This window comes from Heteronotia binoei, chromosome 4, assembly GCF_032191835.1.
Source record: "Heteronotia binoei isolate CCM8104 ecotype False Entrance Well chromosome 4, APGP_CSIRO_Hbin_v1, whole genome shotgun sequence".
Taxonomy (NCBI): Eukaryota; Metazoa; Chordata; class Lepidosauria; order Squamata; family Gekkonidae; genus Heteronotia; species Heteronotia binoei.
In genome coordinates this window covers 176,921,382-176,949,092 of record NC_083226.1, presented here as the reverse complement: position 1 = coordinate 176,949,092, position 27,711 = coordinate 176,921,382, and positions in this window count along the sequence as shown.

Here is a 27,711-nt window from a genome sequence, read left to right as displayed (position 1 = left end):
AGCCGCTCTGAGACTCTTGGGAGTGGAGGGCGGGATATAAATCCAATATCTTCATCTACCTCACAGGGTTTCTGTTGTGGGGGAGGAAGGGAAAGGAGATGGTGAGCCGCTCTGAGACTCTTGGGAGTGGAGGGCGGGACATAAATCCAATATCTTCATCTACCTCACAGGGTGTCTGTTGTGGGGGAGGAAGGGAAAGGAGATTGTGAGCCACTCTGAGACTCTTCAGAGTGGAGTGCGGGATATAAATCCAATATCTTCATCTACCTCACAGGGTGGCTGTTGTGGGGGAGGAAGGGAAAGGAGATTGTGAGCCGCTCTGAGACTCTTCGGAGTGGAGGGCGAGATATAAATCCAATATCTTCTTCTTAAACAAAAAAGAGCCCTGTGGCACAGAGTGGTAAGCCGTAGTACTGCAGTCCAAACTCTGCTCATGACCTGAGTTTGATCCCTGGTGGAAGCTGGATTCAGGTAGCCGGCTTGAGGTTGACTCAGCTTTCCATCCTTCCGAGGTCGGTCAAATGAGTCCCCAGCTGGCTGGGGGGAAAGTGCAGATGACTGGGGAAGGCAACGGCAAACCACCCCATTAAAAAGTCTGCTGTGAAAACGTTGTGAAAGCGACGTCACTCCAGAGTCGGGAACGACTGGTGCTCGCACAGGGGACTACCTTTACCTTTTCATTCTTAAAACGAAAACTGAAAAGTGAAAGTCCAAGCAAAGCTGTGAGGTAGATCATGAAGTGGAGGGTCCGTTTCAACAAGAAAGGAAAATGTACGTCTACCAGCACAGTTTCCAGATAAAGTCCAGTGTTTCAGAATTGAGCCCTTCTTCAGGAAATAAATTCACTCCAGGGAATAACGATACACAACAAGGTCCTGATTACACAATGTCAACTGACAAAGCTCACACTATCTTCAAGGTTTGGGTTATACCTCTCCAATGTCTTTTGTATTGTAATACAAATGACAATAGGAGGAGGAAGAGGAGGAAAAGATTGGGTTTGCATGCCACCCTTCACCTAGAGTCTCAGAGTGGTTTACAGTCTCCCTTCCCCTCCCCACAAGAGGCACCCTGTGAGGTAGGCGGGACTGAGAGAGCTCTGAGAGAACTGCTTTTTTAGAGGAACAGCTCTGAGAGGACTGTAACTGATCCAAGGTCATACCAGCAGGGGTATTGTCTCCATTGGCTGAGGCTCCTCCCTTGGGGAGGAAGGGGGGAGGAGACGCAGCTTGTTTTTCCAGGCTCTCTCAATTGCACAGCAGAGCTACTGAGCCAAGCCGAGAGCCAGTTTGGTGTAGTGGTTAAGTGTGTGGACTCTTATCTGGGAGAACCGGGTTGATTCCCCACTCCTCCACTTGCACCTGCTGGAATGGCCTTGGGTCAGCCATAGCTCTGGCAGAGGTTGTCCTTGAAAGGGCAGCTGCTGTGAGAGCCCTCTCAGCCCTGCCCACCTCACAGGGTGTCTGTTTTGGGGGAGGAAGGGAAAGGAGATTGTGAGCCGCTCTGAGACTCTTCGGAGTGGAGGGCGGGATATAAATCCAATATCTTCATCTACCTCACAGGGTATCTGTTGTGGGGGAGGAAGGTAAAGGAGATTGTGAGCCGCTCTGAGACTCTTCGGAGTGGAGGGCGGGATATAAATCCAATATCATCATCTTCTTCTTCTTCTATTGGCTGAGGCTCCTCCCCCACCAGTCCCCTGGGGAAGGAAGGAAAGAGCCGGAGTTTCCTTTGCCCAATCCCCTGGATCCCGTGGAAGAAATACAAAGAAAGTGCCTTTAAAACCGACGAGTTTTTGTTTTTTGTTTTTAAACGTTCAATTGTGTTGGTCTGTGTCCTTTATAAAGTCTATATCTCTGCTACCTAAGCTTAAATAGGTATACATATGCCCTGGTCCAACATGGCCCGGCCCAACAAGGTCTCATTTATGTCAGATCTGTCCCTAATAACAAATGAGTTTGACACCCCCGTATAGGCCAGGCTAGCTTGAACTCATCACATTTTGGAAGGGAAGCAGGGCTGACCTTCAAGGAATACCAGTGACAGCCTGCATCTGGGATAGAATTGTCATAGCAGACCATGTGCAGTTGCCCTTCAAAACAGGAGGAGGAGAAGATATTGGATTTATATCCCACCCTATACTCTGAATCTCAGAGCGGTCACAATCCCTTGCCTTTCCCCCCCCCCCAACAGATACCTCCCCCCCCCAACAGATACCTATGGCCGAGGACCTGCCTACCTGAAGGACGTCTCTCCCCATACGACCCCCAAAGAGCACTGAGGTCAGCAGGGAAGAACAAGCTGACTGTCCCTGGGCCAAGGGAGGCAAGACTACAGAGCACGCGGGCACGGGCTTTCTCCGTGGTAGCCCCGTGCCTGTGGAATCAACTCCCGGAGGAGGTGCGGGTCCTGTGGAGCTTAGATCAATTCCGCAGGGCCTGCAAGACCATCCTCTTTAGGCAGGCCTTCCGAGACTGTTGACAGAGGATGGCTGAATGGAGGATCCAACAAAATGACTCTTTAATGATTCTTGCCGTCATTTAAATATGTAAATGGATAAATAGCACCCGGAACATCTTTACTGCTGTTAAGTTATAGATTATATGCGGGATTAGTTTTAAGATATGTACTAACTATGTATAACGTTACTTTTAAGGTTGCTTTTAATTATTGTAATTTGTATAATGTTTTATTGAATGTTGTTAGACGCCCTGAGCCTGCCTAGGCGGGGAGGGCGGGATACAAATAAAATTTAATAATAATAATAATAATAATAATAATAATAATAAAGTAAGGTAGGTGGGGCTGAGAGAGCTCTCCCAGAAGCTGCCTTTTCAAGGACAACTCCTACAAAAGCTATGGCTGACCCAAGGCATTCCAGCAGCTGCAAGTGGAGTTGTGGGAAATCAAACCTGGTTCTCCCAGATAAGAGTCCGCACAATTAGCCACTACACCAAACTGGAGGAGAAGGACGAAGAGAAGTGTTAGTTTTATTCTCTGCCTTTCACTGCTTGAAAGAGTTTTGGAGCAGCTTACAATCACCTTTCCTTCCTCTCCCCACAAAAGATACCCTGTGAGGTTAGTGGGGATGAAAGAGTTCTGAGAAAACTGCGACTGACCCAAGATCACCCCAGCTAGCTTCACGTAGGGGAGTGGAGAATAAAACCTGGTTCTCCAGATTAGGAAAGGAAAGGTCCCCTGTGCAAGCACCAGTCGTTTCCGACTCTGGAGTGATGTGGCTTTCACAACGTTTCCACGGCAGACTTTTTACAAGGTGGTTTGCCATTGCCTTCCCCAGTCATCTACACTTTCCCCCCAGCAAGCTGGGGACTCAGTTTTACCGACCTCAGAAGGATGAAAGGCTGAGTCAACCTCGAGCCGGCTACCTGAAAACACAGCTTCCGCCGGGGATCGAACTCAGGTCGTGAGCAGAGTTTAGGACTGCAGAACTGCAGCTTTAGCACTCTGCGCCACGGGGCTCTTTCTCCAGATTAGAGCCCACTGCTATTAAGAACTACACCACACTGGGGGGGGATTGGGCATCAGGTTGGAGGTATCTCAGCAGAAGGGGGGGACACGGGCCTTATATCTCTCTTTCGCTTCTCTGACACACACACGGAAACGCGCAAAATAATATGCAAAATGATTTCTGCTACACTTCGGAGGCTGAAATGGGAAAGAAAGAAACAGACACGGAGGTTGAGAATAACAACCTATGGATGAATAAACTCTTAGAAATACATGGTGTGGTAAAAGAAGAAAACAAGGCTCCTGTCGTAATGTTATCAGCGCCATCAGTCCACAAACACGACCGTAGCCGTTTGAATTGGGTAAGGAAATTTGAAACAGAGCAGGAAATGGAACCTATTCATGTGCGGGGAACGATCAGATAAGGAAATTAAACTATATGTTGGATTCTGCCGCACCGAACTTTCCCTCAAGGCTACAAAAAAAAAATAATAATAATGGTTTGATTATCAAAGTGGTACAACAGGCAAGCTCAACGCCCCGTGTTTTCTCTGTCACAAGGAAACTTTCTGTTGAATTTTCTAAGCCGTATCTCTGGAAGACACACTCGTTCGGGGCGGCCATTGTGTATTACTGAATGATTCATTTGCTTGTTTTGTACATAGAGCTTCCCAGGGCTTTTTTTTGTAGCAGGAACTCCTTTGCATATTAGGCCACGCCCCCTAACGTAGCCAATCCTCTATGAGCATGGGATAGAGAAGGTAGAGAAAGAAGTCCTTTTCTCCCTTTCTCACAATACGAGAACTCGCGGGCACTCCATGAAATTGCCGAGCAGTCGGGTTAAAACGGATAAAAGGAAGTCCTTCTTCACCCAAAGGGTGGTTAACGCATGGAATTCACTGCCACAGGAGGTGGCGGCGGCCACAAGCATAGCCAGCTTGAAGAGGGGATTGGATAAAAATATGGAGCAGAGGTCCATCAGTGGCTATTAGCCACAGCGTAATGTTGGAACTCTTTGTCTGGGGCAGTGATGCTCTATGACTGACAGAGAAGAAAGAGAACTCCTTGCTGTGAATAAACAAGATCTGAGAAAGGAGGGAAGCAGAACTGAAGAGGATGGCGCTAGTATTGGTGTATCCTGGATAAGTAGGGATACCCAACTCCAAGTGAGACCTGAGGAATCTCCTGGAATTACAGCTGACCTCTAGACAATAGAGATAAGTTCTTCTGGGAGGGAGGGGGAATGGATGCTTTGAAGGGTGGAATCAATGGTAGTGTACATACATAGCCAGCTGCAAGAAGGGACTGGATAAGCATATGGAACAGAGGTCCATCAGTAGCTATTAGCCACAGGGTATTGTTGGAACTCTCTGTCTGGGGCAAGTGATGCTCTGTATTCTTGTTTCTTGGGGGGGGGGCACAGTGGGAGGACTTCACAGTGTCCTGGCCCCACTGGTGGATCTCCTAACAGCACTTGGCTTTTTTGGCCACTGTGTGTCACAGAGTGTTGGACTCAAAGGGCCATTGGCCTGATCCAACATGGCTTCTCTTATGTTCTTATGAGCTTACAGGGCTCTTCTTGCAGGGCTTACTGTAAGCTCCAGGAGAACTGGCTACATCAGGGGCGTGTGGCCTAATATGCAAAGGAGGTCCTGCTAGAATTCCTTACAGGGCTCTTCTTACAGGGCCTACTGTAAGCTCCAGGCCAATGGCTTATCCAGTCTGACACTCTGTGTCAAACAGTGGCCAAAAAAAAAGAGAGGCTGAAGACTTCTGCTGAGAATAACATCAGAAGAGCCCTGCTTATCAGACCAGTGGTCCTTCTAGTCCAGCATCCCGTCTCACACTGTGGCCAACTAGTTCTTCTAGAAGGCCAACAACAGGGCAGAGAGGTTAAGGCCTTCATAAGAACATCAGAAGAGCCCTGCTGTATCAGACCAGTAGCCCTTCCAGTCCAGCATCCTGTCTCACACTGTGGCCAACCAGTTCTTCTGGAGGGCCAACAACAGGGCACAGAGACTGAGGACTTAATAAGAAGAGCCCTGCTGGATCAGACCAGCCTCCTACCTCATGCAGTGACCAACCAGTTCTTTTGGAAGGCCTGCAAAAAGCATAAAGGCTGAAGTCTTTATAAGAATATCAGAGGAGACCTGTTGAATCAGGCCAGTGGTCCATCTAGTCCAGTATCCTGTCTCACACAGAGGCCAACCAGTTCCTCTGGCAATCCAACAACAGGGCATGGAGGCTGAGCCCTTCCCCTGCAAAGAACACCAGAAGAGCCCTTCTGGATCAGACCAATGCTCCATCTAGTCCAGCATCTCATCTCACATAGTGGCAAAACAGTTCCTCTTGAAAGCCAACAATAGGGCATGGAGGTGGAGATCTTCTCCTGATGTTGCCTCCTGGCACTGCTATCCTGCTGGTCTTTCTCTGGCCATCTTCTCCACAGCTTTGTCTTCCCTTCCTCACTTTCTTTTAAGGTTCATTCTGTCAGTCATCCATGATAGAGACCACCAATGGCCCTTAGCAAGAGGTCTACAAGAACATAAAAAGAGCCCTGCTGGATCAGACCAGTAGTCCATCTTGTCCAGCATCCTGTTTTACAAAGTGAAGAACCAGCTCCTCTGGAGGTTTAATAACAGGGCACAGAGTCCAGTGCCTTCCCCTGATGTTGCCTCCTGATTCAGAGGTGCCAGGAGGCAGCATCAGGGAAAGGCCTCAGCCTCTGTGCCCTGTTGTTAGATCTCCAAAGGAGCTGATTGGCCATTGTGTGAGACAGGAAATTGGACAAGTTGGACCACTGGCTAGATCCAGCAGGACTTTTCTTATGTTCTTATGAAGGCTTTGGCCTCTATATGTTTTTGTTGGCCCTCCAAATGAACTGGTTGTCCTCTGTGTGTGACAGGATGTTGGACTAGATTGACCACTGATCTGATTCAGCAGAGCAATTATTATGTTCTTATGAAGGTCTTGGCCTCCACACCCTGTTGCTGGCCATCCAGAGGAACTGGTTGGCCACTGTGTGAGACAGGATGCTGGACTAGATGGACCAGTGATCAGATCCAGCAGGGCTCTTCTAATGCTCTTATGAAGGCCTCAGCCTTTATGCCCTGTTCTTGGCCCTCCAAAGGAACTGGTTGGCCTCTGTGTGACAGGATGTTGGACTAGAGTGACCACTGATCTGATTCAGCAGGGCTCTTATTACGTTCTTATGAAGGTCTCGGCCTCCACGCCCTGTTGCTGGCCATCCAGAGGAACTGGTTGGCCACTGTGTGAGACAGGATGCTGGACTAGATGGACCAGTGATCGGATCCAACAGGGCTCTTCTAATGTTCTTATGAAGGCCTCAGCCTTTATGCCCTGTTCTTGGCTCTCCAAAGGAACTGGTTGGCCTCTGTGTGTGACAGAATGTTGGACTAGATTGACCGGTTTGATCCAGTAGGGCTCTTCTTATGTTCTTGTAGTCCTCGTTTAAGAACTACTGGATGACTGACAGAACAAACCTTAAAAGAAAATGAAGGAAAGATCAGGACTCGAGACAAAAGTAGATGTGCCTCAAATGAACACAGGAAGATTTAGGAGAACCAAGAAAAGACAAGTCAGCATTATATGGAGACGAATTAATACCTTGGGATTAAACTGTGTGTGAAGGGTAGGGGCTCCTCACACTAAAAATAGGAGCAGGGTAATTTGGAAGCTAATCAGCCCTCTGTCACTGGCAAAATTAATAAGTTTTTAAAAGAAAGGTTTTAACAAGACATTAGACCTCCAAAGAGCCTAGAAAGCCCGAAGAGGAGGAGAAGGAAGAAGAGGGTACAGTGTGGTGTTATTAATACTTCTATTATTAGATTGGGGATGATTCACAAGACTTGGTCAGGAAAAAAAGCAAGGAACAATTCAGCGGCACAGTAATAAGTCAAAGGGTGATAACCTAGAATTGCTTTGTGAAGGAGGAAGGATGTAACGATAAAGAGGGGAAGAGGGGATAAAGAAGGTCTACTGGGTGGATGGTTTATAAGAATGTAAGAGAAGCCATGTTGGATCAGGCCAATGGCCCATCCAGTTCAACACTCTGTGTCACACAGGGGCAAAAAAAAAGTGCCATCAGGAGGTCCATCAGTGGGGCCAGGACACTTGAAATCTTCCCACAGTTGCCTCCACTCCCAGCACCAAGAATACAGAGCATCACTGCCCCAGTCAGAAAGCTCCATAAGAACATAAAAGAAGCCATGTTGGATCAGGCCAACGGCCCATCAAGTCCAACCCTCTGTGTCACACAGTGGCAAAAAATGTTATATACACACATACACTGTGGCTAATAGCCACTGATGGACCTGTGCTCCATATTTTTATCTAAACCCCTCTTGAAGGTGGCTATACTTGTGGCCGCTACCACCTCCTGTGGCAGTGAATTCCACATGTTAATCACCCTTTGGGTGAAGAAGTACTTCCTTTTATCCGTTTTAACCTGTCTGCTCAGCAATTTCATCGAATGCCCACGAGTTCTTGTATTGTGAGAAAGGGAGAAAAGTACTTCTTTCTCTACTTTCTCCATTCCATGCATTATCTTGTAAACCTCTATCATGTCACCCCGCAGTCGACGTTTCTCCAAGCTAAAGAGTCCCAAGCGTTTCAACCTTTCTTCATAGGGAAAGTGCTCCAGCCCTTTAATCATTCTAGTTGCCCTTCTCTGCACCTTCTCTAAAGCTATAATATCCTTTTTGAGGTGCGGCGACCAGAACTGCACACAGTACTCCAAATGAGACCGCACCATCGATTTATACAGGGGCATTATGATACTGGCTGATTTGTTTTCAATTCCCTTCCTAATAATTCCCAGCATGGTGTTGGCCTTTTTTATTGCAAACGCACACTGTCTTGACACTTTCAGTGAGTTATCTATCATGACCCCAAGATCTCTCTCTTGGTCAGTCTCTGCCAGTTCACACCCCATCAACTTGTATTTGTAGCTGGGATTCTTAGCCCCAATGTGCATTACTTTGCACTTGGCCACATTGAACCGCATCTGCCACGTTGACGCCCACTCACCCAGCCTCAACGGATCCCTTTGGAGTTCCTCACAATCCTCTCTGGTTCTCACCACCCTGAACAATTAAGTGTCATCCGCAAACTTGGCCACTTCACTGCTCACTCCCAACTCTAAATCATTTATGAACAAGTTAAAGAGCATCAATACCCTGTGGCTAATAACCACTGATGGACTTCTGCTCCAGATGTTTCAAGGGGTAGCCATGTCAATCCACTGTAGAAGAATTTGACTTCAGTTCAAGAACATCTCAGTGTCCACAGACTTTTCAAGGCCTAAGCTCCATCAGATGAAGAGAGATTCAACTTTAGTAGGAACACACAGGAACGCAATTCCTGCTGGCTTGGTGCCAGGGAGTGTGGCCTAATATGCAAATGAGTTCCTGCTGCTTTGTGTGTGAAGCGATGGTGATGTCAGGGGTGTGTTCTAATATGCAAATAAGTTCCTGCTGGGCTTTATCTTCAAAAAGCCCTGTGTGAAATGATGGTGATGTCGGGGTGTGTGACCTAATATGCAAATGAGTTCCTGCTGGGACTTTCCCACAAAAAAGCCCCATGTGAAATGATGGTGATGTCAGGGGGTGTGGCCTAATATGCAAATAAATTCCTGCTGGGTTTTTTCCCCTGCAAAAAAGCCCTGCGTAGAACAATGGTGATGTCAGGGGATGTGGCCTAATATGCAAATGAGTTCCTGCTGGGTTTTCCCACCAAAAAAACCGAGGGTAGGTCAGCTAGAGACCAACAGGGTTTTTCAGGGTATGAGCTTTCAAGAGCCAAAGCTCCCTTTTTTTTTCAAATATACAAGCTTGTATCCGAAAAAGGAGTTTTGAGTCTCGAAAGCTTATAACCAAAAAGTCTTGTTGCTCTCTAAGGCATTACTGGACTGGACTTTCGTTTCCTACTTTCGTTTCGTTTTCTGCAAACAAGCATGACTACTGTCTGAAACCATCTTCTTTGGGGTAGATTTGGCTGAGAGTAAAGTAATTAGATCTGAACCATCATGGTCTATTGTTATAGGTGGAGTTTTTGATGCTGGGTTTTAATTAATAACTTCAAATGGTTTTTTTATTTTTATTATTTTCTTTTATTTGTCAGCTGTCTTTGGCAGCCTCCCTGGAGGGGCAGCGTTATGGTTATTGGCTCTTCTCCCTGGTTCTGGCATTGTTTATGCATGCGCTATTATGTTTGTTTTTAATTGTGCAAATATTTTAATGGTTTCATGCCTGTAACCTTGGAGACCCTGAATGGGTGGAAAGGTGGCATGAAACTATTCTAAATTCTTTTTTAAAAATTCCATTCCAGGAAATCACTAATAACCAGAACCGGTCGTTTCCATGTATATCTCCGGCTCGGGAATTTTGAATACATACCTCTCGTCAATAGTGATTTACCATAGGAGCCTAGCCAATTACTGGCCAACAAAATAATTGTAGGACGATTACAGGCCTATAAAGTGACTCAGTGGTAGAACTTCTGATCAGCATACAGAAGGTCCCAAGTTCAATTCCTGGCATCTCCATTGAAAACAATATGAAGATGAAGAAGATATGGTGAAGAAAACAATATGGTGGTAAGTGATGTGAAAGACCTCTGTCTGAAACCCTGGAGAGCTGCTACTAGTCTGAGTAGGCAAGGGGTGTCCAACTCATTTGTTATGAGGGCCAAATCTGATATAAATGAGACGTAAGAACATAAGAGAAGCCATGTTGGATCAGACCAATGGCCCATCCAATCCAAACCTCTGTGTCACACAGTGGCCAAAACCCACATTCCATCAGGAGGTCCACCAGTGGAACCAGGACACTAGAAGCCCTCCCATTGTTGCCTCCTAAGCACCAGGAATACAGAGCATCACTGCCTCAGATAAGAATGTTCCACCTACAATTTGTGGCTAATAGCCACTCATGGACCTCTGCTCTGAAGAACATAAGAGAAGCCATGTTGGATCAGGTCAATGGCCCATCCAGTCCAACATTCTGTGTCACACAGTGGCCAAAAAAAACCCAGGTGCCATCAGGAGGTCCATCAGTGGAACCATTGCTTATTGGTACTTTTTCAAAAAAGATTGCTTTATTGTTGATCTGGATGATACTTCTTATAAAATCGTGTATGGTAGATATTAAATACTCAGTAGAAGAAGCTATACATTTTTAATAGGAAAAAAAAAAAGATACTTTCCTTGGAAGAAGGAAGATGAGGAAGAGAAGACAATATCAAGTAAAAAGAAGGAAAGCACGCCAGTGCTCAAAACATTTACAGGGAGATACATATTAAACCGGACCTCTTCCGTTCCGTGCTGGGGCCATTAGGTAAAGCGACACTTGTTAGATTAAGATTCCGAAAGTGCTGTTACGTCCACCATTGCTGAAACCTCCGCCTCGAGCGCATCCTTGGGAGAGAAAGCCAATGCCAGCGCTCAGAACTTGCATTAGAGGGATGCCCCCCCACACACACACACACATGGCTTGTATGCAGGCCTTTTGTTTGGTAGCATGAACTCTTTTGCATATTAAGCCACACACCCCTGATGTAGCCAATCCTCCAAGAGCTTACAAGGCTTTTAGCACAGGGGCTACTGAAAGCTCCAGGGGGACTAGCTACATCAGGGGTGTGTGGCCTAATAGGCAAAGGAGGTCCTGCTGGAATTCCTTACAGGGCTCTTCTCACAGGGCCTGCTGTCAGCTCCAGGAGGATGGGCTACATCAGAAGGGTGTGGCCTAATAGGCAAAGGATGTCCTGCTAGAATTCCTTACAGGGCTCTTCTCACAGGGCCTACTGGAAGCTCCAGGAGGATTGGCTACATCAGGGGTGTGTGGCCTAATAGGCAAAGGAGGTCCTGCTAGAATTCCTTACAGGGCTCTTCTCACAGGGCCTGCTGTAAGCTCCAGGAGGATGGGCTACATCAGAAGGGTGTGGCCTAATAGGCAAAGGAGGTCCTGCTAGAATTCCTTACAGGGCTCTTCTCACAGGGCCTGCTGTAAGCTCCTGGAGGATTGGCTACATCAGGGGTGTGTGGCCTAATATGCAAAGGAAGTCCTGCTAGAATTCCTTACAGGGCTCTTCTCACAGGGCCTGCTGTCAGCTCCAGGAGGATTGGCTACATCAGGAGGGTGTGGCCTAATATGCAAAGGAAGTCCTGCTAGAATTCCTTACAGGGCTCTTCTCACAGGGCCTGCTGTAAGCTCCAGGAGGATTGGCTACATCAGGGGTGTGTGGCCTAATAGGCAAAGGAGGTCCTGCTAGAATTCCTTACAGGGCTCTTCTCACAGGGCCTGCTGTAAGCTCCAGGAAGATTGGCTACATCAGGGGTGTGTGGCCTAATAGGCAAAAGAGGTCCTGCTAGAATTCCTTACAGGGCTCTTCTCACAGGGCCTGCTGTAAGCTCCAGGAGGATGGGCTACATCAGAAGGGTGTGGCCTAATAGGCAAAGGAGGTCCTGCTAGAATTCCTTACAGGGCTCTTCGTACAGGGCCCGCTGTAAGCTCCAGGAGGATTGGCTACATCAGGAGGGTGTGGCCTAATAGGCAAAGGAAGTCCTGCTAGAATTCCTTACAGGGCTCTTCTCACAGGGCCTGCTGTAAGCTCCAGGAGGATGGGCTACCTCAGAAGGGTGTGGCCTAATAGGCAAAGGAGGTCCTGCTAGAATTCCTTACAGGGCTCTTCTCATAGGGCCTGCTGTAAGCTCCAGGAGGATTGGCTGCATCAGGGGGGTGTGGCCTAATAGGCAAAGGAGGTCCTGCTAGAATTCCTGACAGGGCTCTTCTCACAGGGCCTGCTGGAAGCTCCAGGAGGATTGGCTACATCAGGAGGGTGTGGCCTAATAGGCAAAGGAAGTCCTGCTAGAATTCCTTACAGGGCTCTTCTCACAGGGCCTGATGTAAGCTCCAGGAGGATTGGCTACATCAGGAGTGTGTGGCCTAATAGGCAAAGGAGGTCCTGCTAGAATTCCTTACAGGGCTCTTCTCACAGGGCCTGCTGTAAGCTCCAGGAGGACTGGCTACATCAGGCGGGTGTGGCCTAATAGGCAAAGGAGGTCCTGCTAGAATTCCTTATGGCTCTTCTCACAGGGCCTGCTGTAAGCTCCAGGAGGATTGGCTACATCAGGGGTGTGTGGCCTGATAGGCAAAGGAGGTCCTGCTAGAATTCCTTACAGGGCTCTTCTCACAGGGCCCACTGTCAGCTCCAGGAGGATTGGCTGCATCAGGGGGTGTGGCCTAATATGCAAAGGAGGTCCTGCTAGAATTCCTTACAGGGCTCTTCTCACAGGGCCCACTGTCAGCTCCAGGAGGATTGGCTACATCAGGAGTGTGTGGCCTAATAGGCAAAGGAGGTCCTGCTAGAATTCCTTACAGGGCTCTTCTCACAGGGCCCACTGTCAGCTCCAGGAGGATTGGCTACATCAGGAGGGTGTGGCCTAATATGCAAAGTAGGTCCTGCTAGAATTCCTTACAGGGCTCTTCTCACAGGGCCTGCTGTAAGCTCCAGGAGGATTGGCTACATCAGGAGGGTGTGGCCTAATATGCAAAGGAAGTCCTGCTAGAATTCCTTACAGGGCTCTTCTCACAGGGCCTGCTGTAAGCTCCAGGAGGATTGGCTACATCAGGAGGGTGTGGCCTAATATGCAAAGGAGGTCCTGCTAGAATTCCTTACAGGGCTCTTCTCACAGGGCCTACTGGAAGCTCCGAAAGGACTGGCTACATCAGGGGTGTGTGGCCTAATAGGCAAAGGAGGTCCTGCTAGAATTCCTTACAGGGCTCTTCTCACAGGGCCTGCTGTAAGCTCCAGGAGGATTGGCTACATCAGGGGTGTGTGGCCTAATAGGCAAAGGAGGTCCTGCTACAAAAAAAGCCCTGCTTGTATGTACAATAAGTGCACAAAGATGACCTTGTCAGGCCAGGCCATTTTGAGCAGGGCCATATGAGTACCTATTTAACATTAGGTTAAAAAAAACAAACAAACCTTAAAACATGATTAAAACATTAGCACTCATTGGTCTTAAAGGTGCTTTCTTTGTATCTCTCCCATGGGATCCAGGGAACTGGGCAAAGGAGGCTCTGGCTCTTTCCTTTCTTCCCTGGGGACCAGGAGGGGGAGGAGTCTCAGCCAGTAGAAGGAAGAGATGCTTGGCTCAGTAGCTCTGCTGTGCAGTTGAGAGAGCCTGGCAAAGCAAGCTCTCCCTTCCTCCCAAGGGAGGAGCCTCAGCCAATGGAGAAAATAGAGGTTTTACTCTGTAGTTCCTGTGAGACTGAGCAAGCCTTGCATAGCAAACTGTTATTCAGAAGGAGGTAGATGACAGCCAGTTGTTCGGGGGCCTGATTTGCCCTCCGGGCAGCATGTTTGACACCCCTGGAGTAGATAATACTGATTGATGGCTCAAGGGTTTGATTTAGTACAGGTAGGGCTTTTTTTGAGCAGGAACACACAGGAATGCAGTGTCGGGGGGAGTGATGTAATATGCAAATGAGTTCCTGCTAGACTTCTGAAAAAAAAAGCCCTGTGTGTACCAATGGTGATGTGGAGAAACGCCATGTTAGTCAGTGGTGGTGCTTCATTTGGCAGGGGTCAGTAAATCCCTCAGCAGGCTTTGTAGCCTTCCCCTCACTCCCCCCCTCCCTTCCAGAGCCAAACCAACAACGCTAGGGGGAAAATCTCCTAGAGAGGCAGGAAGTGCTTTTGTTCTTGGCATGTGTGTTAGCAGGAAGAGAAGGGCAGTTGGAAGCCAGCGCTCGAGCGAGCATGTGGTGAGCAATGGAGGCTCCTGCCTGGGAGGCCCCAGGCAGGCAGACTAAGTAAGTAATTCACAAGACAGGGCAAGTTTAGATCAGGGCCAGCAGGACACGTTTATAACACATTTTGTTTGTCAGGCTGTTTGCTGTGCGTGTGCTGTGCTGTGCTAATTTTGTAAATGCAACTGTTTTTGTTTTGTTTTTGTTTTCCTATATTTTTCTCTTTTAAATAAATGTTTTTTCTGTTTTAAATGCTGGCAGTTAATCTCTGTACCACATAGATCCCCAGACCGCTTTAGACCACGCTGTTTTATAAAGGGGACCCCGGGGAAGGGGGAAGGCATGCAGTTGGATAAGGTGCCAATCCTCCAGGGGTGCCCCAAAGAAGCGCTGAGGTCTCTGTGAAACCCAAGTGCAGGGTGGCAGAGGACCTTGAGGCCTGGCCTCATAGCGGGAGAGGGGGATTGGGAGTCCTGTTCCTCTCAATCTGAACCCCGGGACTGAGCAGGTGGTGGCAGTGCGCCCAAGGGGCAGGAGGAGAAATAGCTCCCTCCAGGAGTTGGCGACTCAATAGGGAGGTGACGGGACCGGGTCTGAAGGCACAATCGGGCCGGTTCCGCCACAGGTGACATCAGGGAAGTGACCTAATATGCAAATGAGTTCCTGCTGGGCTTTTTCTACAAAAAAGGCCCTGTTAACAGGGCGGCTTCATGTGTGTTCATGGGTGGTTTTGGGGTTACCCTGAGATCTTCACGGGATTTGGACTTTCAGGTCCTGGTCCAGGAATCCAACAGCTACACCATACTGGCTGCATATCAAGCGTGATCCAGAGTGTTGGGAACATCTCCATAGTGGAGTAAATGGACTAATGGTCTGACTCAGGGTTTTTTGTTGTTCAGTCACACAGTCGATTCCGACTTTTTGTGACCCATGAACCAAGTCACGCCAGGCCCTTCTGTCTTCTACCATCTTCTGAAGGCGAGGGACAGTGGCTCAGTGGTAGAGCATCTGCCTGGTAAGCAGAAGGTCCCAGGTTCAATCCCTGGCATCTCCAACTAAAAAGGGTCCAGGCAAATAGGCGTTAAAAAACCTCAGCTTGAGAACCTGGAGAGCCGCTGCCTGTCTGAGTAGACAATACTGACTTTGAAGGACCGAGGGTCTGATTCAGTAGAAGGCAGCTTCATATGTTCATATGTCTGCTCAAATTCATGTTAGTTACATCAGTAATGATGTCCAGTCATCTCAACTTTTGCCGTCCCTTTCTACTTTTGCTTTCTGTCTTTCCTAGCATCAGGGTCTTCTCCAGGGAGTGCCCCCTTCTCATTTGGTGGTGAAAGTCTTTGAGCTTCAGCTTCAGCATCTGACCTTCCAGGGAACAGTCAGGGTTGATTTCCCTTAGGACTGACTGATTGGATCTTCTTGCAGTCCAAGGGACTCTCAAGACTCTTCTCCAGCACCACAGCTCGAAAGCATCTATTCTTCTGCACGCGGCCTTCCTTATGGTCCAGTTCTCACAGCCGTACATTACCACTGGGAATACCATCACTTGGATTATATGGACTTTTGTTGGCAGGGTGATGTCTCTCCTTTTTATTGCACTGTCCAGGTTCACCATAGCTGTCCTCCCAAGGAGCAAATGTCTTTTAATTTCATGGCTACAGTCACCATCTGCAAAGAAGCTCCTGCTAAAAAAAAGGAAAAAAATCCCTGATGCCCAGACAAATTCTGTTTGCATCCTCCAGGGCTTCGCTGAGCAAATGGGACACAAAAAAACGCAAACCATTTCTGTGGTTTGGCTCTGTTAAGGCCTGGTTCAAACTAAGCCATGCTTCGCCCTCCATCATCTTGTCCCCGGGAAATCAGCGGAGCACCTGTGGAGCGCCCACAAGTGTATTATGCACGGCTGCTGTTTTACACTTGTAACGTCTTGTAGTCACCAGAACGTACAGCTGTTTACACTTGTTATGGTGTCAGGTGAACAAATGCTGATTTTCTGCAAGAGAGGGGGAGCTGGCAGCGATCTGCTTACTCCTAGGCTTTGAAACGTTACCTGCGAGGGGAGGGAAAAAAAAATGGCTTCTGTAATACAACAGTGGATGTCGCAAACTGCATGCCTGCAGCCAGAGATGGGTAAGAGAGGCCTACAAGGACACATCATCCATGCCTGTAGGTTCTGTCCAAGCATGAACTTTGTATGTGAGATGCAATCCTTGGTATCTGTAGTGAAAGCAGGGATCATTTTGTAGAAAAAAATAGGTGGTGGAGCTCATTAGCATAACTCATTAGCATATGCCAAACGCCCCCAGCCAAAATAAAGGAGAGCCCCAAGCGAGCGAGGCCTGCTTGGGCTGGCTAGAGATCCAGCCAGCCCAAGCAGGCCTCGCTCACCTGGGGCTCTCCTTGGCTGCCCCTCCAGTCAAAGAACCAGCAAGCCACTCGCTGCCCAAAATCACATAAGAAGTGGCAAAAAAAGGATGATAGTGGATTTATCTCCCGCCCTCCTCTCTGAATCTCAGAGCGGCTCACTATCTCCTTTATCTTCCTCCCCCACAACAGACACCCTGTGAGGTGGGTGGGGCCGAGAGGGCTCTGACAGCAGCTGCCCTTTCAAGAACAACCTCTGCCAGAGCTATGGCTGACCGAAGGCCATTCCAGCAGGTGCAAGTGGAGGAGTGGGAAATCAAACCCGGTTCTCCCAGATGAGAGTCCGCACACTTAACCACTACACCAAACTGGCTCTCCACACCAAATTGGTGTGGTGTGGGTTTCTCAAGGGGTTAATGAGGGCTGCTGGGGGTGTGGCAAAGCCCCTGGTGGCTGGCTGGCTGCTCTTTTAATCCAGAGATTGTTATGCAGCTGCACCTACTATTCAATGGACAAGATAGGTAGGTGGTGGGGAGGAGGGGGAACCCTCAGAAAGGTTCAGGAGCTGTGCTCCTGTGAGCTCCTGCTGAATCCAAGGCCTAAATAAAAGGATCTTAAGAAGAGTGGATGGGAAGGAGCACATCCTGAAGACTCACAGAGCTGGTGTTGTTGTTATTGTTAAGTTGTCACAGTCAGATATTTGAGCAGTACAGTAGACGGTGCTCTGCAATTTGAGATCTACCCAAGTTCTTGGGAATTGCAGAAGTATTTTCACAGAATTCTTGCTTTTCCAAGCAACCTTGTCTTCCGGAGCTGAGTTGGTGCTCTTTGTTCAGTGCCCAGAATGTCCAGGTGTTTCTCGAGACTTCTAGGCACTCCTCCAAGGTCTCTGATGACAACTGGTATGATGGTCGTCTTCTTCTCTCAGAGGTGCTCTAACTCTAATAACAGGTCTTGGTATTTTGCGATCTTCTCCTGTTCGTTCTTTTCTGTTCCGCTGTCTCCTGGGATCGCAAAGTCAGCAATCCAAGCCCTATTGAAGAAGAGGAGGAAGAGATTGGATTTATACAATTACCTTCACTTGGAGTCAGGGGTCATTTGGTAGAAAAAGAGGTGCCAGAGCTCATTTACATTTGAGCCGTCGGCTTTGCCCTCTGAAGTTTTTCTCTGTAGTCTGGAGATCCGTTGCAATTTGAGGAGAACTCCAGCCCCCTCTTGGACATTGGTAACTCTATCTATCTATCTATCTATCTATCTATCTATCTATCTATCTATCTATCTATCTATCTATCTGTCTGTCTGTCTGTCTGTCTGTCTGTCTGTCTGTCTGTCTGTCTGTCTGTCTGTCTGTCTGTCTGTCTGTCTTCTTCTTCTTCTTCTTCTTCTTCTTCTTCTTCTTCATCATCATCATCATCATTATCTGTCTGTCTGTCTATCTATCTATCTGTCTGTCTGTCTGTCCGCCCGTCCGTCCGTCTGTCTTCTTCTTCTTCTTCTTCTTCATCACCATCATCATCATCATTATCTGTCTGTATGTCTGTCTGTCTGTCTGTCTATCTATCTGTCTGTCTGTCTGTCTGTCCGCCCGTCTGTCCGTCTGTCTTCTTCTTCTTCTTCTTCTTCTTCTTCTTCTTCTTCTTCTTCTTCTTCTTCTTCTTCATCATCATTATCTGTCTGTCTGTCTGTCTGTCTGTCTATCTATCTATCTATCTATCTATCTATCTATCTATCTATCTATCTATCTATCTATCTATTATCTATCTATCTGTCTGTCGTCTATCCATCTCTCTCTCTCTCTCACACACACACACACACACACAACATAGGCCCTGAATGAAAGTGTTTCACAAATGCTTCCGTTCTTAACTGCCCACTCTAACAAAGACATTATTTGTAGTCCGTCTGCTGAGAGCTTTCCCCAAGGAGGAAGACATGATTTAGTATTTCCTACCTTCATCTCCCCCCCCCCCCCCTTTTAAAGAAATAATGTTCTGTCTCTGGGCACCAAGGTAATTTGTTCCCTGGGCCACATTTCCACCACGCTTTCTGAAGATATATTTTATTTTTCTTCTCCTCAAGCTGATGCAATTACTTGTGTTTAATGGCCTTATGATGAACTTCCCAGCCCACTCAGGGAATGACTGTAACAGCTAGAAGTCTCTCCACCCGCCCCCCCCCCCCCCCCAAATGTCTTTTTTAAAAAGTTGACGTAGAGTAGAGCTTTGGGAAATAGACACCTTTGTTAATTAAGTTGCCTTTTTGCCTCTCCCACCACTTCAGGTCCAACTTTTCCTCTTGCAAATGACTCACCATAAACTGCAATTTGGCACTTTGCAGCGCCTCGGCATTTCCTGGCTCCTGTGACCTTAATTATACCCAGGTAGTCGCTGCTGTGTTGCAGAAATACCAATGGGGAGAAGGGAGGAAAAAAAAATTATAGCAATTTTGTGTGCAGTACACAAATCTAATATCCCCCGTCACCTCCTACTTCTCGGGAAGGTTGGAGGGTTCGCTTGGTATTGTTTACTTGGGATAAATAAGCATTGGCATCGCCCTGCCTCTTCTTGGCACGTGGCCCTTAAAAGCTGGCATGTATATGGAACAGCACCGTCTATTTATGGAAGTCCCTTTTTGCAATATATAAATATGAGTGTGGGGGTGGACAGAGATGACAGACAGACAGACAGACAGACAGACAGACAGACAGACAGATAGATAGATAGATTAGATAGATAGATAGACAGATAGACAGATAGACAGACAGACAGACGGACAGATGAGGATGGATAGATAGAGAGATAGAGAGACAGACAGATGATGATGAAGAAGACAGACAGAGACAGATAGATAGATGATAGACAACAGACAGACGGACAGACAGACGACGGATGGATGGAGGGAGGGAAAGACAGATAGATAGATAGACAGGCAGACAGACAGACGACAACGATGATGATGATGATGATGATGATGATGATGATGATGAAGAAGAAGAAGAAAAAGACAGACAGACAGATAGATAGAGAGATAGAGAGACAGACAGACAGATGATGAAGAAGAGAAAGACAGAGACAGATAGATGATAGATAGATGATAGACGACAGACAGACGGACAGACAGACGGACAGACAGACGGACAGATGGACGGACGGATGGATGGAGGGAAAGACAGATAGATAGATAGACAGACAGATGACGACAACGATGATGATGATGATGATGATGATGATGATGATGAAGAAGAAGAAGAAGACAGACAGACAGACAGACTGACTGATTCAGATAGATAGATAGATAGATAGATAGATAGAGGGAAGGAAGGAAGGAAGGAAAGACAGACAGACAGATGAGAGAGAGAGAATTATGAATGGAGGATTGGCCATATCAGGGGGTGTGGTCTAATATGTAAAGGAATTCCGGCTACTAAAAATGCCTTGCTTAGAGTCAGTGCAGTTAACCACTACACCAAACTGGCTCTCAGAAGGATCCAAGAGGAGGTGATGGGAAAGACCTCAGCCTGAGACCCTGGAGAGCTGCTGCTGGTCTGAGGGTCTAATTCAGTATGACAACTTCAAGTGTTCATGTGTATCTATAGCCTGAAGAAGAAGATGACGACATAGGATTTATATCCCACCCTCCACTCTGAATCTCAGAGCAGCTCACAATCTTCCTTTGTCTCCTCCCCCCAACAGACACCCTGTGAGGTGGGTGGGGCTGAGAGATCTCTCACAGAAACTGCCCTTTCAAGGGCAACTCCTGTGAGAGCTATGGCTAACCCCAGGCCATTCCAGCAGGTGCACATGGAGGAGTGGAGAATCAAACCCAGTTCTCCCGGGATAAGAGCCTGCGCACTTAACCTCTACGCCAAACTGGCCCTCTGTAAGCCAAGAAGATAAATCTAATATTGAGTGTAAGGTTAGAGATCTGGTGTGGCCACGCTTAACGAAAGGTGGCTCTCTATACATTTGAAGGGGGGGGAGTGCTATAAATATTAACTGGGTACAGTGAAAACGTTTGCCAGAGACTGGAGTGTTAGAAACATTGCAGGCATTTATGCAAAGAGCTCTTTGCTAGCAATTCGCTCACAGGGTGCACTGTAATGTGTCTGGGTAGAGAAATCTGTCGGGGGAGGGGAGAGGAAGTACCTGAGTTCAATAGCTACCACTGATTGTAAGTGTGAGCAGGAAATTTCTAAACACCACATTGAAATATAGAGTAATTTACTCTTTATTAGAGTCCATGAACTCTGTTATGGTAATGGGGAGGCTATGTTTACAGTGCATAAAACAGAATCTTCCCGAGACTGTTGACTCTTTGTTTGCTCCGTGGTGTGCTCTAAAAAGAACAGAAAAAGAAGAAAGAAACACAGCTTTGGATTATCCAAATACACCCTTTTCATTTTTTTGTGCATGTTAGCCTTGTTGGAAGCCTCTTTCTTCTTCTTCTTCTTCTTCTTCTTCTTCTTCTTCTTCTTCTCTTCTTCTTCTTCTTCTTCTTCTTCTTCTTCTTCTTCTTCTTCTTCTTCTTCTTCTTCTTCTCCTCACTCCTCCTCCTTCTTCTTCTTCTTCTTCCCCCTCTTCTTCTCCTTCGTCTCCTTCTCCTTCTTCTCCTTCTCCTTCTTCTCCTTCTCCTCCTTCTTCTCCTTCTTCTTCTTCTTCTTCTTCTTTCTTCCTTCTTCTTCTCCTCCTCCTCCTTCTTCTTCTTCCCCCTCTTCTTCTCCTTCTTCTCCTTCGTCTCCTTCTCCTTCTCCTTCTTCTCCTTCTCCTTCTTCTCCTTCTCCTCTCTCCTCCTCCTCCTCCTCCTCCTCCTCCTCCTCCTTTCTTCTTCTTCTTCTTCTTCTTCTTCTCTTCTCTCCTCCTCCTTTTTTGCACATTTTCTTTTTTCTGTTTCTGATGTATTTCTCCGGTACAGCACTGGGTTCTTTGCTTATGCCTTTTCACAGATTCATGGAATCATAGAGTGGAAGGGACCTCTAGGGTCATCTAGTCCAACCCCCTGCACAATGCAGGAAACTCACAAATACCTCCCCTTAAATTCACAGGATCTTCAGATGGCCATCTAGCCTCTGTTTAAAAAACCTCCAAGAAAGAAGAGCCCACCACCTCCCGAGGAAGCCTGTTCCACTGAGGAATCGCTCTAACGGTCAGGAAGTTCTTCCTAATGTTGAGCCAGAAACTCTTTTGATTTAATTTCAACCCATTGGTTCTGGTCCTACCTTCTGGGGCCACACGAAAACAATTCACACCATCCTCTATATGACAGCCCTTCAAGGACTTGAAGATGGTGATCCTATCACCTCTCAGACCACCTCCTCTCCAGGCTAAACATCCCCAGCTCCTCCAACCTTTCTTTCAGGGTAAAGTCCCAGAAATTTTGTCTGTCTGCCCATCAGAGTTTTCAATAGAACCCCCCCCACCAAAAAAAAACAACAACAAACAAACAAACAAACAAAACAAACTGTGTATTAATTCACTTTTTCTGTGATCAAAAACATTATTTCTTTTACTTTTCCCTTTGGTTTGAAAAACACAGTGTGGTCTATATGGCTGTGTATAGCTTATTGGAAGTATGGCCCTGTTATGTGACTTTGTACTGCTTCTTCTTCTGGAGAGAAGACTCAGAAACAAGCAAACCGGCATCTCAACTTATCACTGTTTTCCAATGTATGACCACGCAGACACTTAATCTCCCAGTTTCTTATTTATTATTTCTTTATTATTTTTATTTTATTTTATTTATATCCCGCCCTACACCACCGAAGCGGGCTGAGGGCGGCTTACAACACAAGGCTTCTAACATAAAATTCAAATTTTAAATATAATAAGAATATACATAATTAGAAAATTAAAACATTAAAAACATTAAAAACAGTGCATCAGTCCAACAGCATACAATCTATACACTTCCTCTCAACATTTTGATAATTGTGGTTTGATGCCGGTCAGTATAAGGCCAACCGGAAGAGGACTGTCTTACAGGCCATGCAGAATTGTCCAATATCCCGCAGGGCCCTGACCTCTTCCGGTAACTGGCTCCACCAGCAAGGGGCTGTTATTGAGAAGGCCCTGTCCCTGGTTGACTTCAACCGGGCCTCCTTTGGCCCGGGGATTGCGAGCAGATTTTGGGAGCCAGATCACAGTACTCTCTGGGGAACATATGGGAAGAGATGGTCCCTAAGGTAGGCAGGTCCTAGACCATATAGGGCTTAAAAGGTGATAACCAGCACCTTGTACTGGACTCGGTATATTATTGGCAGCCAGTGCAGTCCCCCGAAGGCCCGGCTGAATGTGCTCCCGTCTAGGGAGCCCTAATAGCAGCCGGGCGGCGGCGTTCTGCACTAGCTGGCAACTTCCGGGTTTGGCACAGGGGCAGCCCATGTAGAGGGCATTACAGTAATCCAACCTTGAGGTGACCCATTGCATGGATCACTGTTGCTAGATCGTCCCGCTCAGGAAGGGAGCCAACTGCCTCGCCCGCCTTAGATGAAAAAAAAAGCGGACTTAGCAGTGGCTGCTACCTGGGCCTCCATAGATAAGGCAGGCTCGAAGTAGTAACCCCAAGCTTTTTGACCCTGTGCGCCATTGTCAGTGGCACACCATCAAGGGCTGGAAGGGGAATTCCCCCCCCCCCCCCCAGACTGTGACGACCCAAGCAAAGGACCTCTGTCTTCGCTGGATTGAGTTTCAGTCTACTCAGCCTGAGCCATCTAGCCACGGCTTGTAATGCCCGGTCCAGGTTTTCTGGGACAGAGTCAGGCCAGCCGTCCATGAGTAGATAGAGCTGGGTGTCATCAGCGTACTGGTGACAGCCCAGCCCATGCCCTCTCAGATAGGATTCTCCCAGATAGGATTCTGCTCACCTTAACCGCCACACCAAAACTGTTCCTGTCAGCAGCAGAGGAGAGGACCCAATAATGGGTTTAAATTAAAGGCAGAAAGGTACCAGGTGGATATTAGGGGAAAAAATTACAGTAAGAGTTGTCCAACAGCAGAATTGGCTGCTGAGTTACATGAGAACATAAGAGAAGCCATGTTGGATCAGGCCAGTGCGCCATCCAGTCCAACACTCTGTGTCACATAAGAACATAAGAGAAGCCATGTTGGGATCAGGCCAATGGCCCCATCCAGTCCAACACTGTGTCACATAAGAGAAGCACTGTTGGATCAGGTCAATGGCCCATCCAGTCCAACACTCTGTGTCACATAAGAGAAGCCCTGTTGGATCAGGCCAATGGCCCATCCAGTCCAACACTCTGTGTCACATAAGAACATAAGAGAAGCCCTGCTGGATCAGGCCAATGGCCCATCCAGTCCAACACTCTGTGTCACATAAGAACATAAGAGAAGCCCTGCTGGATCAGGCCAAAGGCCCATCCAGTCCAACACTCTGTGTCACATAAGAACATAAGAGAAGCCCTGCTGGATCAGGCCAATGGCCCCTCCAGTCCAACACTCTGTGTCACATAAGAACATAAGAGAAGCCATGTTGGATCAGGCCAGTGGCCCCTCCAGTCCAACACTCTGTGTCACATAAGAACATAAGAGAAGCCATGTTGGATCAGGCCAGTGGCCCATCCAGTCCAACACTCTGTGTCACATAAGAACATAAGAGAAGCCATGTTGGATCAGGCCAGTGGCCCATCCAGTCCAACACTCTGTGTCACATAAGAACATAAGAGAAGCCATGTTGGATCAGGCCAGTGGCCCATCCAGTCCAACACTCTGTGTCACATAAGAACATAAGAGAAGCCCTGCTGGATCAGGCCAATGGCCCATCCAGTCCAATTTGGTTTCAGTTCCCTTCCTAATAATTCCCACATGGCATTGGCCTTTTTTATTGCAATCGCACACTGTTAGGGGGTGAACTTCCCTTCACTGGCAGTTTTTAAGCAGCAACTGGACAAACACTCGTCAGGGATGCTCTAGTCTGATCCTGCATCGAGCAGGAGGTTGGACTAGAGAGCCTCTATGGTACCTTCCAACTGTATGAGTCTGTGATCACCTTTTTACCTAGTCCTTTTACCTGGAGATGCTGGGAACTAAACCTGGGATCTTTGGTGTGCCCAACTCTCCTACTGAGCCACAGGCCCGCCTCAGACATCTTCAAAAGAAAGAAGATGTGGGCAACATCGAGAGGATGCAGAAGACAACAATGAGGATGATCAAGGGTAATAAATACTGGAGTAATAAATACTGGGTTCAGTGCATGAGAAGGCTCTTGCATAGTGATCAGAGCCCTTTATTAGTGATTCAGCATCTCTGCTAAGAAACTACAAACTACTGCTTAACAGTGGCAGTAGAAGAAGAAGAAGACTGCAGATTTATACCCCATCCTCCTCTCTAAATCAGAGACTCAGAGTGGCTTACAATCTCCTTTATCTTCTTCCCCCATAACAGACATCCTGTGAGGTAGGTGGGGCTGAGAGAGCTCTCCCAGAAGCTGCCCTTTCAAGGACAACTCCTGTGAGAGCTACGGCTGACCCAAGGCCATTCCAGCAGGTGCAAGTGGAGGAGCGGGGACTCAAACGTGGTTCTCCCAGATAAGAGTCCGCACACTTAACCGCTACACCAAACTGGCTCTCCAGAATGTGTAGCAATGTATACAGTTGGGGTAGGGGAAACCCAGCCCCCAAGAAGCAGAAACTCCTCTGTGATTGTGCCCTTTTTGGATCCTTCATCAGAATATGCATTCTTCTTGGCAGGTCCTAGGATCCTCTGATACTGCCTCCTGATTGGCCAGTTTGAATTAAGCAGCCAATCGGGATGCAGATCTTTGGATCCTCCCAGTCTACTGTGTTGCGCCTCAAGCGCAGGACACCACAATCAACATGTCCAGGCACACCTTCACATACATAACCCAGGCCCTCCTCAGACATCTTCAAAAAAAAGATGTGGGCAAAATCAAGTGGGTGCAGAAGAGAGCAACAAGGATGAAGAAGAAGGAGAAGGAAGTGGAGGAGAAGGAGAAGGAGAAGAAGAAGACTGGAATACCGTGTGCAGTTCTGGTGGCCTCACTTCAAAAAAGGTGTGGACAAAATCGACCGGGTTCAGAAGAGAGCAATGAGGATGATCAAGGGTAATAAATACTGGAGTAATAAATACTGGGTTCAGTGCATGAGAAGGCTCTTGCATAGTGATCAGAGCTCTTTTTTAGTGATTCAGCATCTCTGCTAAGAAACTACAAACTACTGCTTAATAATAGTAGTAGCAGAAGAAGAAGAGGACTGCAGATTTATACCCCGTCCTCCTCTCTGAATCAGAGACTCAGAGTGGCTTACAATCTCCTTTATCTTCCTTTATCTTCTTCCCCCATAACAGACATCCTGTGAGGTAGGTGGGGCTGAGAGAGCTCTCCCAGAAGCTGCCCTTTCAAGGACGAACTCTGTGAGAGCTATGGCTGACCCAAGGCCATTCCAACAGGTGCAAGTGGAGGAGCAGGGACTCAAACCTGGTTCTCCCAGATAAGAGTCCGCACACTTAACCGCTAAACCAAACTGGCTCTCCAGAATATGTAGCAATGTATACAGTTGGGGTAGGGGAAACCCAGCCCCCAAGAAGCAGAAACTCCTCTGTGATTGTGCCCTCTTTGAATCCTTCATCAGAATATGCATTCTTCTTGGCAGATCCTAGGATCCTCTGATACTGCCTCCTGATTGGCCAGTTTGAATTAAGCAGCCACTCGGGAGGCAGATCTTTGGATCCTCTCAGTCTACTGTGTTGCGCCTCAAGCGCAGGACACCACACTCAACATGTCCAGGCACACCTTCGCATACATAACCCAGGCCCTCCTCAGACATCTTCAAAAAAAGATGTGGACAAAATCAAGTGGGTGCAGAAGAGAGCAACAAGGATGAAGAAGAAGGAGAAGGAGGTGGAGGAGAAGAAGACTGGAATACTGTGTGCAGTTCTGGTGGCCTCACTTCAAAAAAGGTGTGGACAAAATCAAGTGGGTGCAGAAGAGAGCAACAAGGATGAAGAAGGAGAAGGAGGTGGAGGAGAAGGTGAAGGAGAAGACTGGAATACTGTGTGCAGTTCTGGTGGCCTCACTTCAAAAAAGGTGTGGACAAAATCAAGTGGGTGCAGAAGAGAGCAACAAGGATGAAGAAGAAGGAGGTGGAGGAGAAGGAGAAGAAGAAGACTGGAATACTGTGTGCAGTTCTGGTGGCCTCACTTCAAAAAAGGTGTGGACAAAATCAAGTGGGTGCAGAAGAGAGCAACAAGGATGAAGAAGGAGAAGGAGCTGGAGGAGAAGGTGAAGGAGAAGACTGGAATACTGTGTGCAGTTCTGGTGGCCACACTTCAAAAAAGGTGTGGACAAAATCAAGTCGGTGCAGAAGAGAGCAACAAGGATGAAGAAGAAGGAGGTGGAGGAGAAGGAGAAGAAGAAGACTGGAATACTGTGTGCAGTTCTGGTGGCCTCACTTCAAAAAAGGTGTGGACAAAATCAAGTGGGTGCAGAAGAGAGCAACAAGGATGAAGAAGAAGGAGAAGGAGGTGGAGGAGAAGGAGAAGAAGAAGACTGGAATACTGTGTGCAGTTCTGGTGGCCTCACTTCAAAAAAGTTCCACTTGGCAGCCAAGGACAGGGCTCGAAGCAATGGGCTCAAGTCATAAGCAGAAAGGTACCGGCTGGATTAATGGTCAGAGTAGTTCAGAGGTGGAACCAGCTGCCGAGGAAAGTTGTGAGCTCCGCTTCACTGGCAGTCTTCAAAACGCGGCTGGATGATTGTTTGTTGGAGATGCTTCAGGCTGATCCTGCGTGGAGCAGGGGGTTGGACTAGATCAGGGGTGGCTAAACTTGCTTAATGTAAGAGTCACATAGAATAAACATTCAGATGTTTGAGAGCCACAAGGAAGGAAGGAAGGAAGGAAGGAAGGAAGGAAGGAAGGAAGGAAGGAAGGAAGGAAGGAAGGAAGGAAGGAAGGAAGGAAGGCAGGAAGGCAGGAAGGCAGGAAGGAAGGAAGGAAGGAAGGAAGGAAGGAAGGAAGGAAGGAAGGAAGGAAGGAAGGAAGGAAGGAAGATACGTTTAGGTTTATAGGTTTATTAGATTTATATCCCGCCCTCCCTGCTGGGGCAGGCCAAGGGCGGCTCACAACCAGTAAAATCAC